Raw genomic sequence first — 11,243 nt, 5'->3', positions numbered from 1 at the left:
GACATCAAGAAGACTCTCTGGAGCATTGAAGAGTGCTCTGAGAATGAGAGCAAACTTGACAGTCTGAACACATGGTATGCAAAGCCCAGAGGGGGCTCCTTCGTTCCTTGCACCCCAGTAACAGTAAAGAGATCATGGATTTGTGGGTGACAGAGGAGCTTCACCAGACTCCATGTCATTGGCAGAAGTGACAACAAAGGGCTGCAGACAGCTGGTTTGGGGAGTGAGGTCTTCAATCTCCTGGTTTTATCTGAAGTGTTAGGATAATGGAGGGAAAGTGAATTTGCTTCCACTAAGTAGGGGGTCTTAGTGCCTGAGGAATGCTGGGAGGAGCCCGATGGGGACCCTCAGAGAAAGAGTAGAGGCAGCAGAGAAGCTTGAGCTGAAAGTGTTGATGAGGACAGAATCAAGGGACAGCTGGATCACAGGGTCCCTACGGGGTCCTGGAGTGAGCGCCACATGTGACTGCAAGCTGACTTGCCCTAATTAGAGAGCCAGAGCTTCTGGCAGCCTTTCCTTTGCCTCTTCTTCCTTCTTGTCCTCTTCTCCCTTTCTCTCCCCAATTCTCTTCTTCCTTATTCTTAAACCAGAGCTCAAACCTGCTCTCCCTAACCCTGCCTGCACCTCAGGCACTCAGACCCTATGGTTTGGCCAAGAAAGCCAGAGGGTAAGTGGCACCAACAGATGAAGGATGGTAGGCAAGGCAGTGAGGGAGGGAGCAGGCAGAGGTTTGGAAAGGCGGCACCAGGGTGGAACTGTGGCAGGTAACACAAGGCAGCAAACTGTCTCCTTCCTGGCACCTTCTGGAGCACCCCCTTCAGGAACGAGTTTGGTTGAGAGGCCTCAGGGGAAGGAACAGTTTGGTTGAGAGGCCCTAGGGGAAGGAACACAGGCCCCAGGTCCCAGGCTCCAATCCCGCAGACCTGAGTTAAAAAACACTAGCCTAAGGGAAGTTTGACAAAGTTTTCTCTGGTGCTGACTGTGAAGCTGTGATTACTCAGGGCTCCTGGCAAAGTTTCTGGCAGAAATGGTAGGAAATGACTGGTATGGTAATTAGAGTGACTGAGAAGTCCAAGCCCCAGTTCAGATCTAGGGTGGGGCTACTCCCATTGTTCTGTTTCTCATCTCCTCTCTTCAGCCACAGAGTGAACCTCTAATGGCCTCAACAGGCCGGAGTTTGACCCCAATTTCGGTGTGGCAGGGATCACTACTATTCCCCGTATCTGGTCTCCTCTCCTCCAAGGTATACCAAAGATTGTATTTCCCCACCCTCTAGACATTGAGTGGTCATAACTTGCTTTGGTCAATGAACTGTGAGCAAAAGGGAGGTGCACCTCCTTTTGGTGGAAAATTTTAATTGGCTTTCCTTGCTCAACTCTCCACCTCTCTTTCCTTGTTGAGGCAATCATTAATACGGGAGAGGGGTGCAACCCTAAGACACCACACAGAAAGAAGACCCTGCCCTGGAAAGTCACTCAGATCGTGACTGTTTAAATCACTGATATTTGAGGGTTATTTGTCACTATATCATAACTTAGCTTATCTAACTGATGCCATGCTGAGCCCAGTGTGCCTTCTGTGTGGGGAGAGGGGGACTATAAAGTGGATAAAAGATAGAAGAGTTATCTTCCAGAAGGTTGATAAAAACAATTGAGGGAAATGGACTATTCTTTTGAACTAAATTCTTATCAGTAAGAAGAAGAAATTAATAGAAAAGTGAAAGAGAGGAACCCTGATGAATAATAACCATTATAGAGCCAGGGCAATTTCCCAATGCTTAAGAAAAACGTAAATTCATTAATTCAGGCATTCAGTCGGTTTTTCTCCATTTATTTGTACAACAGTTATTATGAAGTGCCAGGCACAATGCCATGATGGGGGAGACTGAGATAGAAATGTAAGGCCGCTGCTGTTGAGAAGCTTACAGAGAGCAGAGGCTCTTATAGTCTAGAATCCTAAAAGAAAGGCTTCCATGGAAATCTTGAGTGATCATGATGAAGAAAGAAAAGGAAAAGAGTTTAAGCTTGGATGTGAGAGGCACTGATGGATGTAAAATATAGAACAATGATCACAGCCCAGATTGAGAAAACTTCAAGTTACATCACAGTCACTAATTCCACACTCATTCATCTACTATGTCCCAAGCGTTGTTCTAAGTAACAAAAGGATGCAGAGGTAAACAGGGCCTGGAGAGAATCAATATGCAATATTAGTTTAACCAACATGCAATATTGAACATTGATGTGATGAATGTGGAATGAGTTATGAAGAAGGGGTTGCTATGGTCTAAGGGACTCTGCCTAGGCATTTGGGAAAGGCCTTGATGTGTGAAAACAAAACGGGAGTTCACCATTAATCAGTTATTCATTTATGCATTCATTCATTCACCTTCCCTTTTGGGTGAACCTGAAAGGGGACTGTCTGGGAGGGTCTATGCCCAGATACAAAAACCTAGGTTCAGGCTGAATCAGGGCAGGTGTGTCCCCAGGACAAGGTCAGCATTGTAACCACGGGACCATCCATCTGAGTTACAGAGAGAAACTACCAGCTCAAGCTGAGCAACATCAAAATCTGAAAAGACTGAGGTCAGATCAGAAAGGGAGCAAAAGGGGTTTGGGTGAGCTTGAGAGAAGGAGCTAGCTCATGTCCAAAGCCTTGATGTGGTGATGCTGGCTGCGTAATGGGGCTGGGAGGCACAGACCACGTGTGCTGAACTGATTGGGGAAAAGAAAATTAGTAAAATTTTAAAAGCATAAAAATGGGCTTGTTTTGCTGAAAAAAAAAATAAAAGAAAGAAGGAAAGAAAAGAAAAGAAAAAAAAAAAGATCCACATGAGAAAGAGACCAGCTACTTCTCTAGAATAGGTTTTATTTACCACCAAGGAGCATCAACCCTCATCTCCCTGACAATGGACGGGAAAGACTGTGTCCCCAGGTGGGAGCTCCAGGTCCTCACTGCTGGGTCTGGATGGTTACTGGGGAGACCTGAGCTTCCCCACAGGGACCACTGGCCTGGGGAGACCTGAGCTTCCCCACAGGGACCACTGGCCTGAGGAGACCTGAGCTTCCCCACAGGGACCACTGGCCTGGGGAGACCTGAGCTTCCCCACAGGGACCACTGGCCTGGGGAGACCTGAGCTTCCCCACAGGGACCACTGGCCTGGGGAGACCTGAGCTTCCCCACAGGGACCACTGGCCTGGGGAGACCTGAGCTTCCCCACAGGGACCACTGGCCTGAGGAGACCTGAGCTTCCCCACAGGGACCACTGGCCTGGGAGACCTGAGCTTCCCCACAGGGACCACTGGCCTGCCTGGCTCGCACCTTAAGAAGGGGAGAGCCCCCCACCCCGACCAAGGCTTCTGAAACTGCAGCAGACCAGGTCAGCGTCATGGGCCCAGCTTCTGGGGGCCCCGGTACCCGGTGCCCAGACTTCCCTCTCTCAGGCCGGGACGCTGGGGCCATCATAACACTTTTCACATGTGTGTGTGATTTCTTGGTTTATGTTGGTCTTTTTCTGTCTTTAATTAAATTCCTTTTTGGAAAAGATCCATCTCCACAGAACCAAGGGATTAAAAGTTTTCAGCTTTGTTTTTGATTTTTTGTTTTCACCGCATCTGTGCCATGGGTTGGGGCCATCAGTGACTGATTTTCATGTTGGGGACAGCAGACACCTGATTGAACTGTGTGGGAGGGTGTTGAGTGAACTGACAACAGGAGGCCAGACAGGTGGCAAAGCCAAAAAATGTCTGCCTTTTAAGCTCACATACACCTACCCTAAATGCCCACCCTCAGGGAGCTTCCCAAAGGACTGAAGCCCCCAGCTCGGGCCCCTCCCTTCTAGCCCCGCCCCCTTCCTGTGTGGCTAAGTCCCAGCCTGGACGCTCCATCATCAAAGGGAGAAGACAAAGCCTGCTTGTTGCTCCTTATTTGTCTTGGGAGCGCTTGTTCCTAAGAGAGCCTCCTGGCCTCCCAGGCCAGGAATAGCACCGACTCTACACGGCCAGCCTGCCTGCCCCGCCAGACCTTCTGAATTGCTTGTTTTTATTAAAATTCTTCTGCACGCGCAATCCCGGACGGTGTGTGGATCTTGGATGAAGCGGTGTGGGGGACCTGGGGTGAGGAAGGCCTCAGGCTTTTTCGGCCTGGTGTTTATTTGGCCTGTCTCTCCAGAGTAGTAGAAAATGGAAGTCCATAAAAGTGACCCAAGGTTGTTGCCCCAGATCATGGCGGGTTTGACACAAGGGCCGCCACAGGCCTCAGCCTGGCTCTGGGCTGTCAGCCCCCAGACGACACAGGAAACACTCTGGAGAGCCGTGGGTGTGGAAAACGGACAGGGCCCAGCCTTGTGGGGAAAGCGTGTGAGAGCTGCTCCCTCTCTGCTCTGCCCTGCAGGCTCCCCGCAGGGTGGCCGTTGGCCTGGCAGCTCTCCCCTGGCCGCAAGCAGCATCTGAAGCAGGCATGGCCGCCTGTTCACTTCAGCTGTGACACTTCAGCAATATCAACCTGCTGGGAGCAGGGTTGGGCTCCTGGCTTCCAGTGTTTTCTAAGTGCTGGCCTGGTCGCAGGCTTCGAATGCGATGATCCGCAGTGCTACTTGTGTCACCTTCCTGGGCCCAAAGAGTCCTTGGCATTCCCTGATCTGATCTTGGAAGGTAGCATTGGCCCCAAACTCCAGAGTGAACTCTCTTTTGTATAACGGAGTTTCACATAGAACTTCTAGTCCCATCATTCAATCCCATTTACCTGGAGACTGATTTCCTTCTTGTCCCACCCACCCCCACTATCCTGGGCCATTAAGCCAGCCATTCTTCTGAGAGGTCCTTGGTGAGACCGACAGAGGATTATCGATAGTGACATGGGAGCTCCCAGCCAAAGAGTGCGCCTCTCAATGTCATGGTTGAAGATCTAGGCTTGTGCTCCCAACAGTCTGGGTTCCAAGCTCCCCGCTGAGGGGATCACCCTACAAGACCTGTGGGATACAATGAAGGGTGTAGGGTAGGGGAGCAGTTTTCAAGTCAGGAAATTCCCAAAGTTCCAGTGTCTGCAGCCAAAAGCTCAGTGTGGAAAATTTCAGGCTCCAAGCGGGGTTCCAGAGGAGGGCAAAAGGGGTCCTGGGGCCAAGACGCTTGTCCCAGGCTTCCTAGATCTGGGCCTTCTCCCATGGGCAGGAGGCATGGAGCACAGCAGTATTCCCTGGCAGTAGAAAACCAGAGTCCCAGGGTACTGGCTCACAGCCTTCCCTGCCCAGGAGGGGTTCACACCCATTGATTAGTGAGAAAAACATACAAAAGGGTCCTAGTTCTCAGGGGAGTGCAATAAAGGAACCCGTTTGTTCATAGGAAAACTGAGACATGATGAGAAAGAATTTGCTCTAGACGAGATCAGGAGTTTCAGTGTGAGAATTGTCTCTCCGTAAATGGGGTGCACAGCCTACTGGGACATAGGGAGGGAGAGCAATCATAGGGAAGAGTAGAAGTAGGAGTGATGGTCTGGCAGGGGGCGCCTTCCCCTCCCCTTGGATTCATTGCAGGGGCTGCCTCTAGGAAGGCCTAAGATTCAGGGTAGCCAGGATGATAAAGAGATGGAATGAAATGGGGGTGGGGGTGCCAGGCATGGAAGCCAAGAGTGGCTGCAGTCCTGGCCAAGCAGCCAGCCAAGACTTCCTCCCTGCCTGGCCCAGCCACCACTGCTGTGTCCCTTGCAAGGACCCCGCTGTGCTCAGCAGCCACACTCCAAGTGGCAGGGCTCCCACCTGTCATCAGGAATCACAAGGGCCCCATGGGTACTCCGCTGACCCCGCATCCGGGCCGGGACCATTTGACCGGGTTTGGGGGGAGCCGCCCGCCCGCCGCCACCAGCATCTCCGCCGCCCGCTCAGCCTCCTCAGGGCTCCTGGAGCCAGGCCGAGAGCGTGCAGCCCGCCGGCTTGCGGCTGGGGATTTCACTCGGAGCCGCTACATTTGGAACCCATTATTTAATCATTAATTTCCTCCTCTCGTCGACCCCTTCCACCCCGCCTCAGCTCGGCGCCCCCGCCCCAGATTAGATCTCCACGTGGTGCTTTGCAATGATCCCTGACGGGGCTTCTGTGCTGGGGACTAGACAGGGAGGTGGGAGGGGAGCGGGAGGGGAGCGAGGAGGGGAGCGAGGAGAGGGGCTGGGACTGTCCCAGGCCTGCTCAGTCCTTGGGTTGGGAGAGGAGATGGGGTCATTTAGGGACTGGATTGGAGGTTACAAAGTGTCCAGACCCTGACCCCAGAAACTTGGGGACAAGCTATGTCTGCCTGGGGAAGTAAGAGGGGAGGGTTTTCCAGAGGCTCATGGCCAAGGTGGGGTATCTGGCCAGCCGGGCTCTGGAGCTTTTAGAGGCCAAGGGCTCCTGAAACTCTTCTAAGCCTCTACAGAGGGATGCCACAAAGTGTGGCCCCTCCTGGCCCCTCCCCCCTGGGGGTGCATGGAAGTAGAGCAGGCACTGGGGAGTGAGACCCATGCTTGGTAAGGCTAGCAGCGCCCTCCCCCATCCTGAGAACCAGCCAGTCTTACCCCCAGCCCTGGGCCCAACCAGGTAGCAGGCATGGCTTCCCATCAGGGAGCTTCCGTTCTCAGCAAGAGGAGTGGGACCTCAGCAGGCGCAGGGAGCAGGGGCCCAGTCCCAGGGGAGGCTGGTGAGCTGAGGAGCAGCAAGGGAAAGCCTCTACTGGGCTTTGCAGGACGGAAGAGCAGGGATGGGAGGGTGCGCATCCTCTTTCTGATCCCTGCCCCCCCATACTCTCAGTTACATGCTCAGATATCCAAGGAGTGGGGAGGACCCCAAGAAGCCCCGTTCTTTGGGAGGGGCAGTCCTGAAGACACTGTGTACCTGGACAGTGAGAAGGGCAGCTGGAACCGGGGAACAAGGAAAGGAATAAGGATCTACTGAGTGCCTACCATGTGCTTTGCCTGCATGTTAGGTGTTTCATTACATCATCATAGCCATTGTCTTCCTCCCCCTCCTTCTCAGCAGCAGCTGCATGGCTGGCCCGTATATAGTGCATTTATATACAGACCATGTTCTAACTGCTTAGCATCTGGTACCTCATTGCAATCCTTCCAGCGAACTTCTGAGGGAGGCACCACTATTCTGCTTACTTAATGATAGGGACATTGAGGCTCAGACATAAGAAGTAACTTGTTCTAAGAGAAAAGAGATAGGGCCAGGATCTGAAGCCCATGCTCTTCCCAGCACCTAGAGGGCTTCTAGCTATGAACTTCATGGTGCCTGTGCTTGGGACTGAACAGGTCACCACTGTCCTCCTTTGCTTCTTAGTCCCAGAGAAAGCCAACCAGCTCAGGAGTACAGCTGGCACAATTCAGTAGGAGATGGTAGAAGGGACTCCTTTTGTCCATGCTACACTCCCAGAAAAATGCTCTCCCTCATTTCTCTGTGTTGAAACATCTGCCTTCTTCCATACCCCGCTCAATGTCAAGCCCTCCCTGACATTCCAATCCCTTCTCTGAAGTCCTAACAGCAATAGCAGGCTGAGATTTGCCTTGTACTATTCTCCAGAAGTTCCCTGTGGATGAGAATTTTCTTTCCCCAGCTTGGGAACCCTTGAGGGCAGAAGAAATAGCAGCCTCCTGATGAGCAGCCCTCGCCCCTGGGCACGGCTGAAAACTGGAGGCCAGGATACTCAGGCTGCAGCTCTGTGCCTCTCCACGGCCCAGACTCCCAGAGGCACAGGAACTGGGCTGGGAGTCAGGGGCAGGCCTCCTTTTTCTTCACACATTCACTGACCACGCTAGCTGCTGGTTGCTGGCTGAGCCTGTGAAGGGACATTTATCTTTATTTATTTTTTTTGTTGTTGGCTTCTTAGCCTCTGATCCTTTTTCCTATGCTTGAAGGAATTTCTAACTGACTGAGTTTGGGTGCAAGACAGATCCCATCTCTCACTACAAATGCTGACGCCAGCTACTTTATAGTTGGGACAGGGACATCTAACCCGGCTGAGCCAGTTGGAGGCACTGTGACTATACTTTAAACCCAAGCCAGGGAAGAACTCTTCTGGTGGTGGCTGCAACGACAGCCTTCATTTTGAAGGGGCAGCAGCGGTGGTGGTTACTGTGGTGCCAGCATGCAGGGCCGGCAGGTGGCAGGACCCCTTCTGTCACATGCTTTGGGCTGTGCTTGCACTTGTATTCTGAGACTGTCTTTCCACTGTCTGGGAAATTCTGGGAAACGCTGAATAACCTTTCTCTATGTAAAACACCCAGACTCAGTTTTTGTTGCTTGTAAATGACACAGTCATGATTCTCAGAGGCTTTCTGTGCTCACCTTTACCCCATACCTTGGAGCCTACTTGGCCTGGAGTCAGATATACAGTGACAAGATACTAAGCCGACATTCTTTCCAGTAAGACACCTGTGCTTTCCCCGGAGACCTTAGGGAAAAAATAAAGACACGATGTAATGGGTGAGGATGGGCTTTAGAACCACCAGAAACAAGGTTGAGACCCTGCCCTACCCTCACAAGTGATATATTACTTAAACTCTTTGAACAACATTATTTTAAAATCTTAAAGTAAATGTAATAAAACCTGTTTCATATCAGTTGTTGTAAAGGTTAAACGAGATGATGAATGAACATAAAACACTGAACATGATGCCTGACACATAATAGGCACTCAACAGTGACATATTTAACAAGCATTTTCTAGTTATTGACCTCAGTTTTTCACTCCTTTCTATAGTTATGCCCTTTGCCATGTGAATTTGCAGTTCCTCCCACTTGAGACAGAGTATATTTTGCCAACTCTCAATTGTGGGTTCATCTACATGACTTGCTTTGGCTAATGGGATGTTAGCAGATGCAATGCAAACAGACACCTGAAATGTGCTTGCAGAGTTGAGCTTGACCCCTTCTGATTTTGCTGTCGTTAGGAGAAGAACATGCCGTGAGTAGGTGCTGGTCCAAGATGAATGAGAGATGCACGAACCCTGCTCAACCTGCAGCTTGAAGCCAAGACTGGCTTATCCTCAGATGAATAAGTTAGAGTAAATGATTGTTGTTTCACACCATTAACCTTTGGGATGATTTGTAATGCAGCACTGTTGAGGCAATTGCTCACTGATACACTCACAAGCAAGAAGTCCAAAGATAAGTAACTCAGTAATGACAGTCTGACCTCCACCCTGCTGTTGGAGGCCTTTGCTTTCTCTACCATTCTGCTTTCTTGTTATTAGAATATGAATTTGTTCTTATCATGGCAAGCTGACTCTTGTACCTGTGAGCATCATGTCCATGTTTCAGGCAGGAAAAGAGAAAAAAGATGTCGAATTAAAGCTGAAAGAAACATACTGGTTGCATCAGTCCCTTTAACAAGCTTTCCCAACAGCCTTACCCACCATAACTTTATATTTTACATATATATTATTTCATTTTATTGTCCCACTTATATTTAATTATCCAGAACACAGTTGTAATGCCACCATAGCTGCAAGAGATTCTAGGAAAATGATCACAATGCTTTCCTGAACACACTTGAAGTTAGAAAGGGAGTGAGAGAATGTCTGCCTCAGGTTTATTGAGACCCTACAATGTGCCAGGGAGTGTGTTAATAGCTGGGGATGCAGCTAGCCCAGGGATCCTGGCCTAGTGTGAAAGAGAGATGAAGATAACAGCCGTACATTCTTGGCTATTGTTTTGCAAGGTCTTCCGTCTTGAGCAGGCTGTTTTGTCAAGTGTGAAATGGGTGTGGGGAGCTTTCCCCCCCCAGGCATCCCAGCCCCACTTTTACCTTCAGAGCCCCACATACTTAGGATATTGCAGTATTGATGGGGGTCCACCCTGAATGAATTGGATGGTGATTGAGTGGACACAAAGGACAGAAAGAGGCTTCCCTTTCTCTGGATGGTCAATAGGAAGCCAGAAGGCTGCTGCCCATAGCAGGTGCTGTCCAGTCCAGATATCAGGAAGGACAACCTAGAAAATTCATTCAAGTGGAGGTCAGGGAGTTCGGGTTTATACCAACGTGGCTCCCCCATGGCTGCCTGCTGTTGGTAATGAGTGATGCTGAACAAAGAGGAGCCAGGCACTACTGGATCTTGACCCCACCCTTGAACTGATGGTTCCTCTGGGTGCAATGCCTTCTTTCCTATCTAGGCCTCACTCCTCTCCTCATGTCTCCCTTTCTCTCCCTTTGCCTTAATGAGGGGCATCCTTCTAGACTCATCATTTATTTCATCCTCAGGGTATGCTTTAAACCAGGGGTAGTCAACCTTTTTATACCTACCACCCACTTTTGTATCTCTGAGAGTAGTAAAATTTTCTAACCACCCACTGGTTCCACAGTAATGGTGATTTATAAAGTAAGGAACTAACTTTACTTTATAAAATTTATAAAGCAGAGTTACAGCAAGTTAAAGCATCTAATAATAATTACTTACCAAGTACTTTATGTCGGATTTTCGCTAAGTTTGGCAGAATAAATCTTTATAAAACAACTTACTATAGTTAAATCTATCTTTTTATTTATACTTTGATTGCTCCACTTCCGCCCACCATGAAAGCTGGAACACCCACTAGTGGGCGGTAGGGACCAGGTTGACTACCACTGCTTTAAACTCTCCAAAATCTATTTCTGCCTTTCTCCTGAAACAGCTCTTCCTCAAGGCATGGGTGCCTTATAATCTAGCTTGAATGGGAGGAAACCATGGGATGAAAATAAATACTTGGATGAAAAAGTACATCAATGAAGATACTAAAATCCTATCATCTACATAAGTGGTTAGGCTATTTTAATATAATGTGATAAAATCTAAAGAAGCTTAGCTTAGCTAGAAGTGCCTCCCCCAGCCTGGGGGAAGGGAGAAAGAGCAGAGTCTGAAAGACTCATTCGTTTATTATTATTTATTGGTGCCTGCTCTGTGCCAGGCGCTGTCCTTGGTGCTGGGACAAAAGGTGTTAACCAGGTGCATGATGAAGGGTACTGTCCTGGCAGAGGGGGCAGCCAGTGTGAGGGCAGGAAGAGTGCAGAACCTCACAGGACTTAGTGGTGAAAAGTGGGTAAAAGAACTTGGAAAGGCGGGGTGTCAGTAGTGTCATGGAGTTGGAGTGCTGAGAAAGGACCTGGTTATGTAGAACCTTTGGGGACATGCTTGGGAACTTGGACTGTATTCTGAAAGTTGAGGAAAAAGGTTGATGGGCTTTCATGTTGGACAGAGGTTGATATCTGAGGGAAGAAAGATGACTCTGACTATGATGTAGG

The sequence above is a fragment of the Saccopteryx leptura genome, chromosome 3 (assembly GCF_036850995.1).
Source record: "Saccopteryx leptura isolate mSacLep1 chromosome 3, mSacLep1_pri_phased_curated, whole genome shotgun sequence".
NCBI classification, from domain to species: Eukaryota; Metazoa; Chordata; class Mammalia; order Chiroptera; family Emballonuridae; genus Saccopteryx; species Saccopteryx leptura.
Note: the sequence above shows the minus strand (reverse complement) of the source record.